Below are 22,940 nucleotides of genomic sequence, written 5' to 3'. Positions count from 1 at the left end.
GTTATATGCATTGAGTTGAAAAAGTTGGATCGTTCATGACAAGTTGCAGTGATTCAGGTTTATTATGATTATTGTTTTTGATAGCTACTTAAGAGTGTCAGGAAATACCTTCTTGAATAAGCTAACATAATGCTGTAGAGCTACAAAAAGCATCCACTCAAACACATCTGGATTCATTCTATTATTTGTGCAGAATCATTTTTTTTTGGGGGGGGGGAGTAACAGTCTTATCTCTACCCTCATCTTTTAAAATAAATTAAATCAATAACAAGTGTGGGACATTTTAAATGACTTGAACTACTTCATTTCCAGGATCCCAAGATGTGTCATCCATCACTGTAGTATGTAAAAGTGTTCACGTGCTCAGAGTGCCACTTTGGTTTTATTAATGTAAGATTTAGAGAATGTTAACAAGGTGAATTATTTATTTTTCATGATGGATTGGCTTACAATGCACTAGTTACAGTCAGAATGTGATCATTAATGAGAGAAGACAGGCAAAAAAAAAAATCTGTTTATATCTCTGAACACCATCCCACATAACCGCAGCATGCCTGAAATAAATTTTGTTTAGCACCAACAAACCCAATTTTCTCAATGAAAGGCAGCATGACCCAGTAGATAAGGTGCTAGTCTGGAAAGACATAAGCTAAAAACTCACCGCAGGCACTTGCTACTTGTGAGACTCTGGGAAAATGTTATCTGTGCCTCAGTTTCCTCATTTTTAAAATGGAAAAGTAGGACTCAATGCATTCCATAGTCCTTCCTGCTCTAAGAGGAATGGTCATACAATTTGAGGTGAGGCATAATGACAACTGTTTCTAATAAAAAGGACTTTAGGAGAGTCACTTTTTATTGTATAATGAGTTTGCTGCCATTGTTGCCATAAAAGAATGACAAAGAAAATCCCAAAAAGGTAGAAGGAAGTCTATATTGGTGAGAGATAATATTCAGTTAGATAAATATTTAATCCAGTAAAGAAGGATGAGTAGAAAAGCATTACAACTAAATAAAAAAGGCAATACAGGGTTACTTTAATTAGCTAAAGTTAGCTAAATTTAATATTAGCCACATAAACTATGCACCTCTCATATATAAAAAACAAGTATTAATTTAGCAAGTGTCATCTATATATGTATAAAAATGTTTAACTGTAATCGTTATCTGTGAAAGACTGAAAAGACTGACTCAGGACCAGCACTGTGTTCCCTTGGCCTATGGGCAAAAGCTGCCATTTGCAGCTTGGTGAAACTTGCCACTAAGATTCCTTGTTTCTAGAAACCTTTGTTAGAAAAAGAGCCTCCCCATTCCTCACTCAGGGTTAGAGGCAGGAATCAGGTGCAATCACTCTATTTGGGCCAGACCTCACAGGAATACAAATGCCTTAATCTATAAATCACATTTTTGTAATTTAATACTGTGACCGACTGTCCCTTCTCATCCTGAGCCAGAAAGTAGGGAGGAAGGGAGGGAGGAAGGGAGGGAAGAAGGGAGGGAGGAAGGGAGGGAGGAAGGGAGGGAGGGAGGAAGGAAGGAAGGAAGGAAGGAAGGAAGGAAGGAAGGAAGGAAGGAAGGAAGGAAGGAAGGAAGGAAGGAAGGAAGGAAGGAAGGAAGGAAGGAAGGAAGGAAGGAAGGAAGGAAGGAAGGGAAGGAGGGAGGAAGGGAGGAAAGAAGGAAGGGAGGGAGGGAGGAAGGGAGGAAAGAAGGAAGGAAGGAAGGAAGGAAGGAAGGAAGGAAGGAAGGAAGGAAGGGAGGGAGGGAGGAAGGGAGGAAAGAAGGAAGGGAGGGAGGGAGGAAGGGAGGAAAGAAGGAAGGAAGGAAGGGAGGAAAGAAGGAAGGAAGGAAGGGAGGAAAGAAGGAAGGAAGGAAGGGAGGGAGGGAGGAAGGGAAGAGGATAAGAAATAAGGAAGGGAGGGAGGAAGGAAGGGAGGGAGGAAGGAAGGGTGGGAGGAAGGAAGGAAGAAAGGGATGAGAAAAGAAAGAAAATGCTAAATTCATTTGAGGAGATTCTATTGAAAGTGATTCTTCTGAAGATGAAGGAGTAACTAGAACAGCAGCACAGTTTCAACATGAAAATCCTCTCTGACCAAGATTAAATATCATAACAAAACGAATATAGGAGTGAAAGAACCAACAAGGAGACAGAGTGAAACAACCTTCCAAAAAAAACCCCCAAAACGCAAAAGTAGGCAGACACCATCTGGGGAACTGAGGTAAGAGGGGTGCATAGTTAGCAAGAAGCTATAGCAATAAGTGAAAAGCAAGCCAAGAGCAAACCACAACCCCTCCACCCCATGCCCACCTCACATCTGCTCTCAAAGGTTCCAAATTTAAGCCCAACATAAGTCAGGCACTGAGATCCTACCTGGGCAAATAGTGATCCAAGCCAACTCACACTTCTTGAGATTTCAAACCTGTGTAGAAGTTTGGAGTCCCAGCCCAGGGCAATCTGGGCTGAAGAGGGCTGATCCAAGTGACCCAGAGTGAAATCAGGAATCCTAATCTGGGTTTAGGATGAAGACATAATCCACAGTTTGGGGTAAGGACACAGTTCACAGGGGGAGGCTCCCCTGGATCTTTTTGCCCAAAACTAAGTGTGCCCAGGACAGGGCAAACATGAACCTTAGCTTGGGGCTAGAATTTGATTAGCTCCCAGACCTGATCGAGTTCATACTGGGATCAAAAGCTTACACACAAGCCTGAGGAAAGTCTTTAAGCTATCAGCATCTCAAGGGCAATTGAATCAGCAGGGGCAGGGGGCTCTCAGAGCTCTAAGCCCTCAGATCATCTGGTAAACTAGTAAGGATCCAGAAAATAAGCTGAAAATAGCATCAAGAAAGGACTGAAGTTTAAGAGGGTATCCCAACTTCCCAGAAAACAGTTTACCTATAATTAGATAGAAAAAATGAGCAAACAACAAAAAAAGGAGCTAACTCTAAAGAATTTTTATGGAGACAAAGAGCAAGGTGTAGACACAGAAGGGGACAGAGAAAGCAAAGGAAACACATTCAAAGTCCAAAAGAAAAATATGGATTGGACAAGAATCTGGAAGAGCTTAAAAAAAAAACTTCAAAAACTAATAGAGGAAAAGTGGAGAAGAGAAATGAAAGTGATGCAACAAGAAATGAAAGTAACACAAGAAGAAATGGCACAACTGAAAAAAGAGAACCAAAAACTGACAAAGGAAAATCAGGTCTTAAGAATCAGAAGCAGATAGCAGAGTGGATTAAAATCACAATACTACTATATGTTGTTTACAAGAAACACATTTGAGGTAGGGTGACACACACAGATTCAAAGTAAAAAGCTGGAGCAGAATTTATTATGCATCATCTAAAGTAAAAAAAGCAGGAGTAGCAATCATGATACCAGACAAAGCCAAAGTAGAAATTGATCTGATTAAAAGAGATAAGGAAGGAAATTACATTTTGCTAAAAGGTGCTATAAACAATGAAGTAATATCAGTACTAAACATTTATGCCCCATGGCATCTAGATTTCTGAAGGAAGTCAAGAAGAAAATAGATAGTAAGGCTCAACCTTCTCCTTTCAGAACTAGATAAATCAAACCAAATAAGAAGCGAAGTAAATGAAATTCTACAAAAATTAGAGTTAATAGACATCTGGAGAAAACTGAACAGGGATAAAAAGGAATATACTTCCTTCTCAGCAGTACATGGTACATATAGAAAGATCAACCATATACTAGAGCATTGAAATATTGCAAACAAATGGAGAAAAGCAGAACTAATAATTGCCACATTTTTAGATAATACATAATTGTAATGGTTACTTTGGGGAGCTGTTGTTCACTCCCTTACTTGTGATAGTTAAGTGATAAGTGATTATCTCTATCCTAGTGAGTGAATGCAGGAGAGATGTCTGGGTGGAATATATCTTCCAAGGCCTCTCCCTCAGCACCACACCAGAGCTTGGACAAGAGGGTAGTTCGTGGAAGGGAAGAGCTTCCAGAAAATAGGCCAGTGAAGGTGGTCAAAGAGGGGTCTCCCCTACTGACGAGCACGGATCTCCCTGGGGTAAAAGCCTCCCCTCTGATTCATCAACACAGCAGGGAGCCTGACCAGCACAGAGTATGGCCGATCAGCTGCCTCCAGATTCTTGCTTGCTCCCTCTACCCCCACCCCCACTTCCTCCCCCCCCCCCCCGGGAATAAAGTCTTTCCAATATCTGACTGTGAATTGAGATAAAGATTTAATTATAACAAGGTATCAGGAGGTGGGGGGTTGGGTAGAAGAGTGAGAGGTGTCCCTAAATTCCTAACCCCAAGGTCCTTCTCCCTGGATGACCCCAAAGGCCAAACCAGGGATTCTTATTCTCTTCCCCCAATTCCCAAACTAACTATGGTATTAAGGTAAGGCTGGGATTAGATTGAGGTAAGTAAGAGTGCAGATCTATAGAGATCAGCTCAAAGGCCATCTGAGTCCTTGACCCCTCAGATCCAAAGGGATCAGAATTTTACCCTATAGGACTGGCAACACCAGGGTTCAAGATGTAGTCTTCCAGGGTAATCCTTTGGAATGGCTTTCGGTCAGTCTCCAGCAGTCCCAAGAGTCTACCTTTCTCCCCAAGGTCCCCTACCAAAAGCCCCTCCCTCCTCCAGGTTCTTTCCCAGGCTGCCTTGCTTCAGTTCCAACTGTCTGCTCCTGTCACTCATCTGGCTCTCAACAGTCGAAGGCTCTTTAGCTCTCACAATAATGCAGTAAAAATTATAATTAACAAGGGTCCATGGAAAGGCAAATTTTAAATTAATTGGAAATTAAGTAACCTAATTCTTCAAAATGGGTCAGTCAAAGGAGAAATCATAGAAACAATTGCAGACTTCATTAAAGAGAATGACAACGAGGAGACATCATATCAAAACCTATGGGATACAGCCAAAGCAGTGCTCAGGGGAAAATTTATATCTCTGATGTGTTGCTCTAGTTCACTACCACTTTCTTGCACTAGGAGACCTACTATGACCTATAAACATTATTTAGAATTAATGTCTACCATGTGAATTAGATCATTAAGACCTGAGACTCAAACCTTCCAAAAAGCACAGGACTTATAGCTATATTTTTTTTGTCCTTCACATTTTTTTCTTTTTCTTTATGGGACCTACATTATGATGGAGGTGGGGAGGCAATAACATTTTTTTCCTTAGTGTTATCTATGCTAGGAGATTATCCAGTAAAAGCTCTATAAAACATTTAGGTGGTAGGTCTTCTAGAAGTTTTTTAAGACCTTGACACCATAGGGTAATACATGATAGGGCCAATATATCTACTAAAATTCTCTTCTCCTCCACCACCCCCACCCCCTTTCCCTGAACATGTATTCGAGCTAAAATTTCCCTATTTGATTTTGAATTTGGCTCATCCCAGGGATTGGACAGGGCTTAGGTTGGATTTCACTTGATAAAGTTTCTAAATTGAGATTCTGGACATTTTGACATGGCTTCCTAGTCACCTAAGTAAAAGGTTGCACTCATGGGGTACCAGTGATCTTTGGGCTTGTTGGATATCCAAGACTATTTGAGTCAATCCTATTAAACAGATGCATTTCCACATAGACTAAAGAAAGGGAGTGATCTACCAAAGCTAGATTTTAATGTGTATTGTAAACCTCAAATTTCCTTAGACTTATAATTGTTGAAAATTTCACCATTGGGATATTTCATACTTGGAAAATTTCTTACTGATAGTCTATTGGAATGGGAACCCCATTGGCATGGGAGGTTCCTTCTCTTCCCTTCTTAAGATTACTTTAGGACAGAAACCCTTTGCTGAACAATGGAAAGGACTTTGACCTATGCTTAAGCATAGAACAGGAATTTCTTTGAGTCTTGATTGATTTTAGAATTGATACAATGGAGATACTTGGAATAAATCTCCACCCTATTCAGTCCTAACAGGATTGAGTAAGGGCTGCAGCCTAGATCAAAATTTAATTATTTCAATCTCTACCCTACTCAGGTTAACAGGATTTAGAAAGGGCTGTAGCAAAGGAGTATAGATTTAATCATTTGAAAATATGACCTTCAACAGACATGTGCAAAAGCCAGAAACCTCTGGGCGGTCCTGGGTTAAGCGAGAGCCTCCATTGACAGGGAAATTGATGAAGAGTGATTGGTAGATGTGAGGACTGAGGGGAGGCAACTTGGATGGTGTCCTTAAAGATAGGAGGGTCTGGAGACTGGAGGTGGTTGAGTTTTTGGTCGGTGTGGTTCCTGGGCTCTGAGGAAGCTTGCTCTGAAGGAAGCTGAAGGTGGGGGCCTCTGAGACTGTTTCTCCATTTTGGACACGTGAGTAATAGGGACTGAGCTCTTTTCTTTGCCCCAGCTATCTAAGGGCTTGGGCCTTTTGGCCCAGCCTAAACAGAAGGGGTATTTAAGCCCTATTCCCTTCTCTCCCCTTTCTCTCTCTATATATATCTCTAATTCCTTTCTTGCTCCTATTGTAATTAAACTCCAAAAAAGGCTGACGGCTGACTTGAGTTTTTCATTTAGGAATTACATAGCTGATTCCTTGGCGACCTTAAATTAATATATATCAGTCTTTTAAAGTGATTCCCTTGTTACAGTATCCTTTTCTACTTTAGGGTTAAGTATTCAGTGACCTTCAAGTGATTCATTTCACTCCACATTAAACTTGAATCTACCCCCTAATACTCTTCTAGCCAAATTCTGTATTTATTGTGTTAATTTCTTTGTTCAGACTATCTGCCATGCATGGAGTGGAATGTCTTGTATCATCTCTCTTTGATGGAAGTTCCTTTCTTCAAGGGCCCAATTTGGATTTCACTTCCTCTAAGAAGTCTTTTCAGACATTCCTTAAATTTCTGAGTGCATTTTGTCATTTATCACATTCTCTCCAGTACCACAACTTTGTTTGTTTGTTTACATGTTCTCTCTCTGCTACTCACTTCCCATTAGAATATAAACTTCTGGAGAGCAAGGGCAACTTTATTTATTTTTATATTCCCAGTGCCAAGGGCCAAAGCCTATAGTAGATGCTTAATACTATGTAGAGGGAATTTCATCCCCTCCCCCTAATGGATTGCTGACCTAGTTCATTCCATTTTTTACATGCCAGTGCTGCATCCATGAACACAAATAAAAGGGTATGAGGGGACCCCACCTGGCTCTCTACTTCCCTGAGCAGGAAGGTGAGACAGATGGAGAATCCTGCAGGATGAACTACATATGGTCAGGCTTAGAGTAAGGGAGAGACTTTAAATCTATGCTTATCTATCTTTTCTATTTCAAGTAATTATTACTAAACTTTATAAAAAATAAGAATTTGGAGATATTAATTTTAATCTAACAATATTAAATTATTGAACTTGGTCTGGAGATTAATGTCCTCCATATTTGTCACCATAAAATATGCCTGCCCTCTCCTAAATATGTTTGACTTCTGGTTTCTGTTCTTTACTTTGTCAGTTATAACATTATTGGATAATGTGCTACCAGACTTACGTTGCTCTGTAACTGCTGATTAAAATCTTTAGCAGGGAGGAGAATTTCCTTGCTTATGATTCTTTGGGATTTTTTTCCTCTATAAATACAAAGCACTGGAAACTAGTAAACAAAGTACAAGAAATAGGACTGAAACCTAAGTCTTTTGACTTAGAATCAAGACACCAAGATGCCTCTCTACAGAAAAGCAAGCAGATGGATGTATAAATAGTGGTAAGTATATAAAAGGTTACTTTAAGAATGATGTAGAATATTTTCCATGTATATGGCTAGAACCAAAAATACAAACATATAATAGGTATATGTTCATCATAACTATCTTTATAAAAAGGTGACGTGACAGAGTAGAAGTAATATTACAAATGGAGTTAGGACACATGGTTTCAAATTCCAGCTCTCTTACATACTTGTATAACTATAACATGGTACCTTAAACTCTCTGAGCTTGTTTGCTCAATGGGAAAATGGGAAAAATCACATATACCAACTACTTTATAGGGCTGCTATGAAGAAAGTGCTTAATAAATCTTAAAGTAAAAATGTGTTCTTGTTGGTGTCTATAACCTTAAGCTGGTGCAATGGAATAACCATGAAAGGCAGATGCACAGATATATCCACTGTGCTTATCTTACTCAGCCCTCCTCTATTTCCATTCCATATTTTCTCATGCTTTGGGATCAGTAACCAAAGCAATTTACCACTGTTGCTCAAAAAGCTACATCAATAGGCTGTTCTAGGGAACAATGAACTATTCCTGTGATTCTAGACCCAAACTTCCTTCCTGACAACTATTCCACTCCATATGTTGTTTCTCCCATTACAATGCAAACTCCTTGAGGAAAGACTTTGTCACTTTTATATTTATATTCCCCAAACTTAATGAATGCTTTCAGTGTAAAGTCTTAAAATCTAACCCTCCCCACCCTTCCAGTTCTCTTCTACTTTATGCCCTGTCCATTCCCCATCTTCCTCACCTACTCTTCAATCGAGTGACCCTGGTGTCTTTGCTGTTCATTGAACAAGATATACTCCATCCCCCAACTTGGTATTTTTGTCGACTCTTCTACATGTCTTGAATGCTCTCTCTCTTTGTCCTCTGTCTCCCAGCTTCCTTCAAGATCCAGCTTAAAATATCACATTCTATAGAAAATCTTTTGCAATTTCTCTTAACTCTTTCCCTTTATTATTTCCAATTTATCTTGTATATAAGCTTGATTTTACCTAGTCATTTGCTTTTTTTATTTTCCATGTTAAATAGTGAGCTCCTTGAGGACAGAAGCTATCTTTTTTCTTTCATCCTTCCTTTCTTTCTTTCTTTGAGCATTTTTCTCCTGGAGCTGACAAGCAATTCCAATGAGTTTTACATGTAACACTGTTCAAAACCTATTTCCCTATTATTCATAATTGTAATAGAGTGATAATTTAAAGTCAACATCCCCAATCATATACCCATTGAACCATGTGATTGATCATATGTTTTTCTTCTGTGTTTCTACTCCTACAGTTCTTTCTCTGGATGTGGACGGCGTTCTTTCTCATAAGTCCCTCAGAATTGTCCTGGATCATTGCATTGCTAATAGAAAAGTCCATTACATTCAATTATGCCACAATGTATTCATCTCTGTATACAATGTTCTCCTGGTTCTGCTCCTCTTTGCCTTTCTTTACCAGTGTGTAGCATAGTGCCTAGCACTTAATAAATACCTACTGGTTGAATAATCTTTTCATTTTCAATCACTCATTTAGTTATGCAAAAAGCACAGTGAGAATTGGGCTTAATTAAAACAGTATTTTAAAAGATTTGTAGATATATTTCTAATATATTTTCTAAAGTAGCAAATGGTTATCAAATATTAAAACTAAGTTAGTTTTCTGTAGGTTCTTTAAAAACTAGAGAATTAACATTTTCACAAGAGTATTATTTCTCATTCCTTGAAGTGGCACAAAAAAAGGAGTGAGCAAAGCTGGATATTTCTTCTTAAATATCAAAGTCACATACTAGGCAAGAGAATTTATAAATAACTTCTTTGTTTAATAAATGATTGAGTAGAAAAATAAAAGCCCTGAAAATAGAATATGTCCCTTGAAAGCCCAATATTTACTCCACTAGAAATGTCTTTTTTCTTGAAAAGGCACAATTATCATCATGTAACACAAATCACAAAATCCCAATTTTTCTACCTTATCAGCTTTATAAAATCATGTTCCCAGAGGATCCCATTGATTAGTTGCATATGTTCTTTTAGTGACATCCCAAGTACTTAATTGTCAGTTATCTTTTCTTCTTCACTAAGTAAAATATGGTCACAAAATTACAGAGGGACTTGTTCTGCCTTAACCTTAGCTAGATGCCATCATGCAGTGGAAAACACTGATAAAATATCACAAGATAATGCTGTCCGACAAGGGAGACATATAAACAGTGTAATGATTTCCCACGAGTTTCCATTTTAGAAAATTGTCACTAAAGCCAGCATAAATGGTGACACGTCTTCACAGAGGACACTCTGAAATCGAACACTGGCATTCTAGTTAGGTCCAAACCTACTCAGCAGCCAATTATAACAGGATCTGAACATCTTGTTGAAAACTTGAACAAGAACACTTTCTAACCTTCTAAGATCACCGCACAAGGATGCATTGTTTCCACTGATTGGATTCTTTTATTCTTTCTTCAAGCATTCAAAAAATATATTTCTTTCCATTGTCTACCATAGTTTCTTAAAAAAAAAAATCCAGAGTGCAGAAAAAGGCACAAAAAGCGATGGCAATGAATTAAGTAGTACAGTTTCTAAGTGTCCTTAAAGCCCTTTCTCTTTCTATCTGGTTTGGCTTGAAATGCCCAATATTAGGGTGAAAAAGTTCATGACAGTTTTTTCTCTCTTCACTGAGAGATGCTTCTTCCTAGGCTTTATTCAGAGGTGCAGCTAAAAACAGGGAAGGAAGAAAATCAATACCTCTTCGCTGCTGTAAGTAGGCCGCCGTGTCACTCTCCTTGGGGACCAAGAACCACAAGCTTTTAGAGGGCTTTAGAGTCTATAATCTTTCATTTACCCACTTTCTACCAGATGCTTATAGTTTCATGGAATGAGCCAAAGCAGAGTTAACAAGAGAACGTTTTCAACTAAAAAGGGAGCACAATAGACTAATCCCCCAAATGAGCATGTCTGTGCGAAAAAATGAAATTCTATGACGATTGGAGAATTCACAGTGATTTCTATTCCTTATTTAGACAAGTTATGAATGATGATTCCTTTTACATCCCGCTAATTTGTTTAGGACAAAAAGAGTTTTATGTTTAGGTCATGAATCCATTTGGAGTTGATTGCAGCATATGAAATAAGTTGTTGTTTCACACTTCATTTCCAGCCACACTTTGCAGTTGTTATTAAATAGGAAGTTCTTAGAACAGAAGTTGGTGTCTTAAATTATCAAGTATGAGTTTACTTTTGTATTATTTCCAAAATTTTTTGGATTATTTTAGATTACAAAATTTTGTTTACCCTGTTCTATTGCTCATATTTCCTATTTTTAACCAATAACAGAGAATTGTAGTATAGTTTGAGATGCTCTGTACCCTTTACCTACCATTTTCATGGTCCCATTACTGTTTTTTCCTCTAGTTCAGTAAGATGGTCTCTTGTTAATTTAAGTGACAGAACATGAAATTTTTGCAATGTTGTAGGTTCAGCCTAACAATGAGCACAGAACTATGTCTTTAAGTGTTCCTTTTTTTTCTAAAGGGTGGCATGTAGTTCTATTCATATTTCAGTATAGTCTGTATTTTAAAAAATTCTTCTTGATGAATTTGACAAAGATGAACAAGTTCAACATAGTAATTTCAAAGCCGTCCTGTTTGTCTAAGCTTCCAGCTGAACTTCCTTCTGATCTTCTGTGTTTTTTGAAAAAAATGTTTCATTAACATTTTTCTTTCTTTCACTACTTTTTCCATCATGTCATCATAAAAAGTTATAATTAAGCTTATCTTCTGATGCTTATTCTTTTAATTTCTTTTTCTTATTTTATTGCTAAACTAGTATTTCTAGAAGCATATGAAAAATAGGTGCTAGTGGACATTCTTGCTTTATCCTTGCTCTTATTGGTAAGACCTTTAGATTTCTCTTTTACAGATAACAGTATTACAGATTACAGATTACAGATAACAGTAGTTCTCTAATAAAAGACGTGGCTTAACATATGAAGGAAAAAGTCTACTTAGCCTGATACTTAATAATGTCCATATTTTAGTGGGACGGGTTTTTTTCCATTTGTTGATATGAATTCTAGCACTTTTGTTCACATTTTTCTTAATATTGAATCAACCCTGAATTCCTGGTAAAAACAGGTTAGTTATAGTGAATAATCCTTTGAGTATGTTGCTACACACTTATTCCTATTTGTGAAATATTTGCACATATATTTTCATTAAAGATAGCTTTCCATTCATGGGCCTTGGCCAAGGCCAAGATTTTTCACAGTATTTCTGAACTCTCACTCCTCCTTCCTTGCCAAATCCCCAAAGCCTGCCTCTCCCTCCCTCCCTCCTTCCCTTCCTCTCCCCATCCCTCTCTCTGCCTGTCTTCTCTCCACGTGTCTGTTGAGCTCCCTCTGCTCGTGTTCTCTGGCCCTACAGAACAGTGTATAAAACAAAAGGATGAAGAGCGATGCTTACAGAATTGTGGAACGGTTTTACTGTTAACTATTTGCTCTTCTATGAGTCCTCAAGATGACCAATGGCCTCACGATAGTGGGAGCCTCGTCTCCCTCACAATACGTAACCTGGAATCCATGATCTGAACACACCTTTTTTAAACAGAAACATCGCCCAAGTTGGAGCCCTTTATCTCTCCCAAGAAATGTTTCATTTCAACTTAGAGAAATATTTGTTGACAAATTTTCTTTACTTCATAGAATTCCTGCTTCCCTTTAAGTTTTTGAATTTGGTATAATTTATCAATTATCTCTAATAGGCGAAAAACAAACTGAAGTCATTGATTTAGTTTCTTCCACTAATTTAACCCCCCAAATCCACACAGAAGCACAACACCACACTAAAAAGATATAACCTTTGAGCCAGTTATTATCTATTCATTTTCGAGATGCTTAAATTAAATGCACGTCCTCATTCCTAGGTCAAGCGATCCTTCGACAGCAGTACATAGTACACACCTGGTCTGTGCTAGAAACAAGTCTTTCCAATGTGTGCTCATCTGGCATAGCTTTGAAGAAGGAGTCACCTTAGGAACAAGAAAAAGCGTTTCACTGGGACTTTAAGGAAAGAGTTCAATCTTTTAAAAATCACTTTGTAGCTTATAGGATAACTGGAACTAATGGCTGGGAACTATTCTTAAGGGATTTGGGTTGAGACAGAGGCAGCAACAATTTCTAATTAGTAGAGTCTAGCATAATATATTTGTTTAGTAAAGAACTGTCGATTTCTTTTAAAATGGTCCCAAGGTTCTCTTCTTAGTTGCAAATTTTTATAACAGACAGCTGTCAGGAAATCTCATTTTCGTGTGAAGAAATGAAGTTGAGAAGCACCCAAAAGCCAACAAGAGATGCACACGGGGGACATGAGCAGGCTGCAACATACTATAAATAAGACACTGCACAGAAGTTTCCAAAACCTTTTCAAGCAAATATATGAACAGAAAAAATGAGCAAAGTAAACATGCACAGTCTACATGCTTCCTAGGGAGCTACCCCTAGAAGGAGATAATGAAATGAATGCCTCCAACAACTGTGGGACATCATGGACTAGAAGTGTACAACATAGGCAGGCACTAAGGGCATGTAATCGGCTTTGCTAAGAGGGATTATCCACTTGGATGAAGCCACAGGCTCACCGCAGTATCAAATACAGATGTATGTGACCAAAGGATTCGGAAGAGTTTAATGTGCTTGAAAACAATTTGTTCTCGTTAGAAGTTTAAACATTTCCCCAATAATCTCCACCTATTAATTTGCTTCACAATCTTTTTCTACAGGCCACTAAAAGAAAAATGTATCCAACTCCTTAAATGATCAATACATTTCAAATTAGTACTATATCATCATGAGAACTGGCCATGCAAAAAGGAGTATCTTATGGTGGATTTCTAAAAATTCAATCTTATTTCATTTTTGGTCTTTGTTTTACTTGCTCTTCAGGTTTCCTTTTCTTCCTCCTTCTTCCTTTTCACATATAATTAAGGAAAACAAATTCCTATAGCACTGATATTTCAAAAACAGATGCTCTGAGTCTGTGAACTCTCTCTGCCTCTGTCTCTCTCTGGTGGCGGGCTACGTGACTTAATATGAATCCTCTATAGTTGTGTTTTGGTCATTGTTTCGGTCAGTTCCTAAGTCTTTCAAAATGTTTTTCTTTACAGTATATTGTATTATATATATATATATATATATGTGTGTATGTATATGTGTGTGTATGTGTGTGTGTGTGTGTGTGTGTGTGTGTGTGTGTTGTTACTATATAGTCCTTCTGTTTCTGTTAACTTCACTTAGCATTAGTTCATACAAGTCTTCCTGGGTTTCTCAGAAACCATTCCTTTCATAATTTCTTATAGCTCAATAGTATTCCATTACATTCATATAACTTGTTCAGTATTCTCCACTTAATGGGTGTCCCTCAATTTCTAACACAAGAAGAATTGCTATAAATATTTTTGTGCATAGAGATCCCATTCCTTGTTCTTTGATCTCTTTGGGATAGAAACTTATTATTAATACTAGTAAGTCAAAGGATGTGCAGTTTAAAAGCTTTTTGAGGTATTCCACATTTCTCTCTAGAATTGGCTGGACCCAACGTTCCAAACGTTTCCCAAAGTTACTCCAATATTTGTCATTTTCTGTTTTCATTAATTGCCAATTTGATAGGTTTGAGGAAGGTGCCCCAGAGTTATATAATGAGCATGTCTCTAATTAGTATTTTAGATGATTAATATAGAGCATTTAATATTTTAAAATTGATAACTTGGATTTCTTCCCCTGAAAAACTGTATTTTTTATCTTTTGATCATTTATCAATTGGGAAACACCTCCAATTCAAATTTTGATTGCTTCTTTACATATTTTAAAAAGAAATTCTTTATTGGGGAAATGTGCTACAAAGATTCCCTTCTCCCCGCCCCCCACCTTTTGTTTACTTCTCATCTATTTTTAGTTGAGCAGATTTTGCTTCTGCACGTTTTTTTAACTTTATATAATCTAAACTGTCCATTTTCCTTTCTGGGAACTTCTTGTTTGGTCATGAACTTTTCCCTAATCCAGACATCTAACAGATAGATTTTCTTCCATGGTCCTCTAATTTCTTTATGATTTTTTAATGATGTCTTTATATCTAAATCATGTGCTCATTTGTACATAGCTTGGTATATGTCGTGAGACATTGATTTATAACTAGTTTATTAGATTTTTCCCAGTTTCCCCAACAATTATTGTCAAATACTGAATTTGTGTCCCAGTGGCTTTGATATTTGGGTAGCATAGTAGGCTTTAAAAAATAGCCACCAAAGTTTAATCACCCACTTACATTTTTCAAGGGACATTCAATAGATGTGCATTGTTCTTGTTGAAATGGTATCTACCATTTAATGAATAACTTTTCTAGAAAAGTAGCCAACAAAAATTCCATACCAATTCAAGAAGTGAGGAAGACAAAAAGTCATAGTCCTCAGATGAATATAACATACAAAAGGGGGGATAACTAGAGAAGAAACTATTATCAAGATGCTTCTCGCAGGTCCTCAAAGAAATAAGACAAAAAAAATCAAAATAAAAAAGTAGCCTCTATGGAGTTTGTTCAAGAATCTAAAGTTAAAAACCAATCTATAAAGAAAATGAAGAATGATCTCTGACCTCAAGACTGGGACCAAAAAAAAAAAAAGCACAGTCAATGAAAATGTTCAGGGAGAATATACGGGCAACGGAAGAAAAAGGAGTTAATAGTCAGAAGGGACCAAGGAGGGAAATATAGCAGGAAAAAAACCCATTAGCAGGCAAATCAGCTTGTAATGTGAGAAAAAATCCTGAGTAAATACAGTTCTAAGCTGAGATTTGACTCTTGGGTTTCTTTGGATGCGAGGAGACTATTGTATGACTTCTCTTGGATCAAGTCCTGAAACTAAATCTACATGTGGTCATAGCACTGGATTGCTATTACCTAAAAGCCCACTCAGATGGCGAGGAAACCAAATGTCCTCCTTGTCGCTTGACGAATCCCCGGGGTCCTTAAGGAAGCGAGAAAGAGCTGCTTCATCCCAGGAAGGCAAAGATCCATTTTCTGTACTGCTTCTGCTTCACGAGGGATTTCCAAAAACGTTCTCTCTGATTTTAAAGAGTGGTTTGGGTGGAAACTTTGGAATGGAAAACCAAGGCATAGTTAAAATGATATGAATTGAACTGTCAGTAAAAAACAGCACCAAAGCTATTATTAGGAAAACATGTGCAGTACGCACAATTCAATAGGTGAAGAGAATATACAAAGTTATTGGAAATCAAGATTGGGATAATTATAGGAAACTTTAAAAAATCATTAAAATGGGGCTGGGGGTGTACTACCAAATGAGGCCCATTAAACAAGTAATAAGTTGTGTCCTGTGGAATGGGAGCTATTTTTGAATTCACTGGAATACATAAGATTGTGCAAAATGTAGGAGAATATGACAAAGAGTAATCGAGCACTGACGTGGTGGGTACGTGTAAGTCGTACTCTGGTGGGCTCTTTCTCCATGAACAAAAACCAAACATTCCAATAACCAAACAACAGGATGGTGCCAAAGATCAGAAATTTCAAACTATATTTTAACAAGAATAAGTATGAACAGAACAATAATGTCTTATTTGCTTCTCTGACCCTTTTGAATGTATAGTTTTAAGCTTACTCGATTCCCTGAAAAAGCAGCTTGTGTTATGTGACTTCCCTTCCTCTCCTCTCACAGGCTAACCCTATGGACTGGTGCTTCCAACCTCCCCGGCCAAATGAAATGGCTCTCTCTGGTTCCCAAGGATATCGTGAGTGCCTAATCCAAGGGCCTCTTCTCCGTCCTCATCCTTGACTTTCAAATGCAGCATTCGGCACTATTGGCCATCCGCTCTTAACTGATACTATCTTCTTTCTAGGTCATCAAGCCATTGCTCTTCTGGTTTCTCCTGTCGGTCTGGCCCTTTGTCTTCCTTTACATCATGTTGGTGAACCTATGGCACGCATGCAGGAGGGGGCTGCTCCCCTCCCCCTCGGCTCCCCCACCTGAGGACATTTCTCACAAGACCCACTCCTAGCCTCTCTGCCCAGCAGCCCAATGGGAGAGTTTCCTCCCTCTCCTGTCTGGGGTAAGGCGGGGGGCTCACATGTAGTGTGAGGGTTGCGGTTTGGGCACTTGGCCTACAAAAGGTTTGCAATCACTGCTTTATGATATGGTTGTTCCTCGATAAAATATACTCCAGATTCTGTTCACTTCCCTCTGCATCAATTCATAACATATAATGGCCTAAGCCTAGTTTCCTCTAGATAGTTTTTAAATTTTCTGACTAATTTCTTTCAAATAGGGAGTCCCAATTCCAATAGAAAGAGTTGGTGTATTTGGGTTTATCAAGCACTTTTGCTTTTGGGTTTTGAGTCTTTGGTCTGCTTTACTCATCAATTAAATTTTTTGACCAGTACCAAATAGTTCTGATTATTAATGTTTTGTAATGAAGTTTTGAGACCCAACACGGCTAGGTGCCCCTCATTCCTACATATTCTTATTATTTTCCTTGAGATTCTTGTTCTACTTCCTTTTGTAATGGAACATCTGGGTTCTTTAACCCACCATACTATCAGAAAAAGCACGATAATTTTGTTTTTCCTCTGGCTAAGCTTATTCTTTACATTTCTTTTCCACGAACTCCAACTCTTTTTAGTATAGCACAGCATCAAATTTACCTTTCTGGCTGGTGATGCATATTGAGCCTGTAGTCAGCTAGTCATCCCTTCCCCATGCCACAGCCCCTGACCAACAGCTACTCACCCCCAAGTCATCTACAGAACAACAACTGTCTATCTGTATTCCTTTCACTTTACATTTGTGTTGATTTTTATTGGTGGTTGATCTTTGGTACCTCAGTGTAAGACTTACATTTATTCCTACTTCGTTTCATCTTAGACTCGGTGTAATGCTACATGTAGCCTATCAGGGGCCCCACAAGTTTTCCAGTTGCCAAGATCTATAACCATCTCCCTGACTCCTCATTCTTCCTCATACCATATATAAAATCACTTTCACATTGAGTGTGGGCTGGGAGGGGGTCCATGGAGCAAAGTTGTTTTCACTTAGTGTCTACTTGAATTTATCGGGAAGTGATTCCCGTCGCTGGAGATTGCATCTAAAGCACTTATTTCCTCACTGTTATCAGTAGTTTTTCTGTTTGCTTCTGTCTCGAGTGTTCCTGTTTTCATTTTGTCATCTGTTGCTAATTGATCCTGGCAATTTTCTTCTGTGATTTTTTGGAGTATTGCATTTAGGATTTCTCATTGGTCATAGTTTTCAAGGAATCCGATGATTCTTAAATGATCTTTTTTCTGTTTCTCAAGTCATTTGGGTTCTGATAGAGAAAACTACAAGTTATTCTAATTTTTCATTTTGTTGACTTTGTTCTCTCTCTCTCATGAAACCACTGTGGGTTGTTCCTCCCTCCCCCATTCCATATTTCTTAGAGTCCGCTACTTTGGTCAGGTTTTTGAGTATTCTGAGCTATTTTTGATCCTTTCCATTTTCTCCTGAAGAGATCTGATTTCGACACTTATATTTGTTCAGGAGTTACTTTCCTCTCTTGGGCTCTTCTTAACCCATGGCATTTCTCTGTTGTGTTTGATGCTTCCTTCTTACTCTTTACATTTTGAGGCTCAGTTTCCATATTGGGACTTTGTGCTCAGATCAGGCTCTACTATTCCTGTACTTGTCGATGGTGTTGACGGGCTCTGTTTGGTTCTATACGTTCTGTGATATGGATGCTCCTGGAGTTGTTGTTCTAAGTGAATGGAGATGGCTGGGGCCAGACTCTGCTATCTCACTATCACTGACTTTTGCCTCTTTTTCTGATGGTCCAATGTGGGCACTCGCCCAAGTCCTCTGAGACTCAACAGCTAGTTCTGACTTCTACTGTGACCCAAATAGACTTCCATCAGATTTAGAAGATTAAATTTTATTAGGGTTCCTGTAGGACTGATTAGGCTGTGGGCTGAGTCAGAGCTTTCTTGAGAGCTTCATCTCCAGCTGAGGTTCTGAGTCTTTTGTCTCTAATCGTTCCAAACACAAAGATCTGTATCATCAGGTACCAGCCTGAGAACCGGCTCCTCCTCGAGCCACATATTCAATTTGTGGACAAACACTGTCCTTCCTCTCACAACCTCTCATCTCCTTCATTCACTCCTCTGCCCTCAGGCTAGTCCAAGCTCTCACCATCTCTTCCCTGGGTTATCACAGCAGCCTCCTAGCTGGTCTCCTTGACTCACTCTTGTCCCCTCTCTAATTCAGGGGACTTTGGGGAAACTGGTTTCCTGAAAGCCCAGGTCTGGCCATGCTCCTCTGTGTCCCTGGCGTGCTAAACTCAAATAGGAGCAAAAGCCCAACCAGGAAACCTCTTGGCTTCTAGAGCTCTTCACAAGCGGATCCCACCTTCCCGATATGCCTTGCATGGAACTAAAAGATGCGAGAACTATTTGGAGGTCGACGTGACAGTATCTGGCAACACTGCCTTCTGCCAACTGTTAACAGTACTTTTGATATTTTTATTTTGCCTAGAGGTATTTATTTTCATTTGTAAAATGTATATTTAAATGAAATACATAAAAAGCTTACCTAAATAATTGTTCTTCATTCAATTCCTTTCTGACCTCTCAGATGCATTTGACGCTGTTGACTGCTTGAATATTTCTCTCTGGATTTTTATGACATCACCCTCCCCAGGTTTGCCTCCTCTACCTGGCAGAAAGGGGAAGCTTCTTCTTCTGGATCATCCTCCATAGAGAGAAATTCTTATAGTGAAGGGAACAATTTTCCAAAAGGATCCTTTCCAACCCTTTTGAACTGAGACACAAGCACCAGCAAAAATACAAAAGGAAAAAGCATCAGGGAGGATCCATTTATGAAATTAAAAAGCCCGTGTAAAAATACAGTCGTACATCGATGGCTTTTTTAAAAAGCTATTTTTTCTGTTTCAGTGGAGTTTTATATTTTTCTTTGTCTCCTCTGGGCCTGTAGGGGATCTATTTTTTATACAATGAACCTTCTCATTCAAAAAGAAGTGAGGATTGTGTGGGAGGGGTAGAGGATCTCTACTATGCCTTGCAATCCTAATATTTTATGATCACTGTCATTTCCAGCATCACTGTACTCAAATCCATGACAAATTGTAAGGTAAAACAAACCACTAAATCTGAATTTAAAGACAAATAACATTTAAGAAAGGTAGTATGACCACTAGTCTTTTTGTGACACATGCATATCACTAAGTAAAAGAGAATGACTTTTTGAAATCTTCAAAAACAATTAATTTTGATCTGGTATTTGATAATAAAAATGTGAAATGGACACTGCCTTTAATATAATAAAGCTGCAATCTAATTTAAAGATAAAATTAGCAAACTATAAAATTGGCATTTTCTTTTAAAATTTTTATCATGGAACCAAAAGACCAAAAACTACGGTTGAATTTTCAAAAGCTTCCTCCCTTCCCCCTTTTGATAACTAAAACTTGCCATTTCTCCAGTTTGTAAGATGAAAATGGACATCTGAAAGGATGAGTCATCCTGGATATAATTTTTGCAACTGGAATCTAACAGGATTAGGCAGAAAATGGGGCCCTTTTATAACATAGCACCACAAAAAAAATGATTTTCTATTGCTGGGTGTAACTTTTCTTGTTTGGTCTCCCTGGTATTTTTGTATGAGAGGTTTTGGGTCAGACGGAACTCCTGAGGATTGATCTGACATTCCCTTTGAAACTAATTACATTAAATAGCAGGTGCTCTGTTGCAGTCAAGAGCAGGTGAATGCAGAATGCACAGGGAATTCAGTGCACCTGGGGTTAATGTACTCATTTTTTTTAGCAGAGAGCCACAATTCTACTCTCATTTTGCTAGTATAATAAAATGATCACCTGACAAATTGAAATAAATTATAACTATACCAAAGTACTCTATTTCTTTGCAAGAGTAGCTCTAAGAGAATCATTTGAAATATCGGAAGTGCTTTATAAGTTATTGGTTAATCTTGTTTTGAGGGAAAAATACTGCATATAGAATTAATTGTCAATAGATTCCAAGTTATTGATCAGAAGTTTTGTGTGTGCGCAACTCTCCATCAAAATAGTTATCTGTAAATTCAGTTTTTACTGAGTAGTAGTTTCTACACTATTCAAGTGCTTTCTAAAATAGGGATGAGTTGGGAAACAATTTAATGCTAAAACTCCAGGGATCTAGTGAATTCCAATAATTTTCTAGGACCTTCTTATTATTACTTAGACTATCATCACTATGTATATTTAATAAACCCAATAAAAGTAGTTTCTAAAAACAATTTCATTCTTAAGGAATTAGAGAAAGGAAAATGGGAACACAAAATCATTATTTATTTCTTTAATGTTTAAATTGAAAATAAGTTTAAGAACTAGGAAATCTAAAAAAACTGCCACTCTCATTCTTTGCTTTAATCTGACTGTAATATTGGATTAAAAATATTTGCCATCCAAGGTAAATGTAATTATTTAAATTTCATATTTGATTACATAATACACTACAATAGCAAATCCAAAATATCTGCCAGTAGTCAATTATCTTACAAATGAACAATGATTGTATTTGCTAGAAGAAAATAGGAAAAAGAAATGGAAATTGGTCTATTTTGCAAAAGTAGAAGGATGTAAAGATAAAAAGATGCTCAAAATTTCAACCTAAATTTATGGTATATATAATTTGTTATAATGGATCAGCTGGCTCTTTTTTTTTTTTTAAGGAATAAATGGAATACAAATGTACTTCAGCACTAGAATTCATATTTGTAACTACTAGATTACACATTAAAAGTTATTTTTTTAAAACAGCATGATATCCTTTTGTGAATATAGCAATTAGGCTTGCATTATGACATGATTATTACTATAATTTTATGTAGTAAACTATGTCTATAAAACTATGACTTTTGACACATTTTTTGAGAAATAGCTTAATAACTCAGAAAGTTCATTCCGGCTCTTTTTTTATGTGCACCCTTTAAGAATGAAATTCAGACTTATCTAAATTTAGTTTGCTTCTGGCAAACTGCACTTTCAAATTTATGGATATCTCCAGATAATATTATTATTACTATTATTTAAATATTTTTTAAATTTTATTTAATTAGATGATTTAGAATATTTTTCCACGGTCACAAGATTCATGTTCTTCCCTCCCCTTCCCCCCCTCTTCCTGTATCTGATGCACAATTCACTGGGTTTAACCTGTGCCATTGGTCAAGACCCATTTCCATATTATTAATATTTGCATTAGGGTGATCATTTATAGAGTCTACTTTCCCAGTCACAGTCCTATCAACCCATGTGATCAAGCAGTTGTTTTTCTTCTGTGTTTCTTTTCCCACAATCCTTCCTCTGGATGTGGATGGCATTCTTTATATTTAAATTTTTTTTAAAAGGCATGGCAAAGAAAAATAAAAGGCAAGGACTTATGGGGAATATAGAAATAGATATAAACACCAGAAGTTCTTCTATGACGGTGCTCTTTTGGATATTCCCTACTGAGAGAAAGTAGGCTTATATATGTGAAACCGGTAGTTTCTTTTCCCAAAGTAAAGTCAAAGCCAGGTGATTTCAAAAATATGAGGCGGGCTTATTAAGTTAGAGACAGAAACAAGACATACATTCGGATACTTATCCTGCTTGGGGTTAGGGTTAGCATTAAACACGTAGGTGAGGATCTGGTCTAATGCCTACAGTCATGAAAAGTAACACGCTCTTCCATGTCTAGTGAGCCACTGGAGACCGGCTGGTACTCTCGCCTTCTGGTGTTGAAGGCGAGCCGTTTGCTTATCAAATGCTTTGATCATTCATTGATTCATCAACTATGCTAATATCTTCTGTAAGTAAAGCTAGGCTGGATGTACAAAGAACACTTGGCTGACCTGAAGAAGGTCACGGTTTGAGAAATCTGTATTTAAGGGAGTTAAACATCAAGTTCTTTGTGGTTCCTGGTTACAGCAGATGTTTATTAAGTGTTACTATGTATGAAGCATTGTACTAGGACCATGGAGTAAGGGTTTTACTGACAGTTTCCTTTCCTCGTGGAGTGTAAGAAAAGCAGGTAACCAGAATACAAAAAATGATGTGATCATTGCATTAGAGATTCCAGAACAAAGTGAAATATGATGGGAAAATTATTGATCAGAATGTGGCGGCCGTACCTTATGGATTGGGCTTTAAAGTTTAGT

The 22,940-nt window shown here is 37.7% G+C and overlaps 1 protein-coding gene across 5 annotated transcripts in view; it reads right to left on the bottom strand.

Moving 5' to 3' along the window:
• SNX24 (sorting nexin 24) overlaps positions 1–22,940 on the bottom strand; it is a 212,071-nt gene that overhangs the window by 7,250 nt on the left and 181,881 nt on the right. The gene's annotated exons all lie outside the window — the stretch shown is intronic.

Source organism: Monodelphis domestica, chromosome 7, assembly GCF_027887165.1.
Source record: "Monodelphis domestica isolate mMonDom1 chromosome 7, mMonDom1.pri, whole genome shotgun sequence".
In the NCBI taxonomy this organism is placed as follows: Eukaryota; Metazoa; Chordata; class Mammalia; order Didelphimorphia; family Didelphidae; genus Monodelphis; species Monodelphis domestica.
Note: the sequence above shows the minus strand (reverse complement) of the source record. Positions and strands in the feature narration are given on the sequence as shown.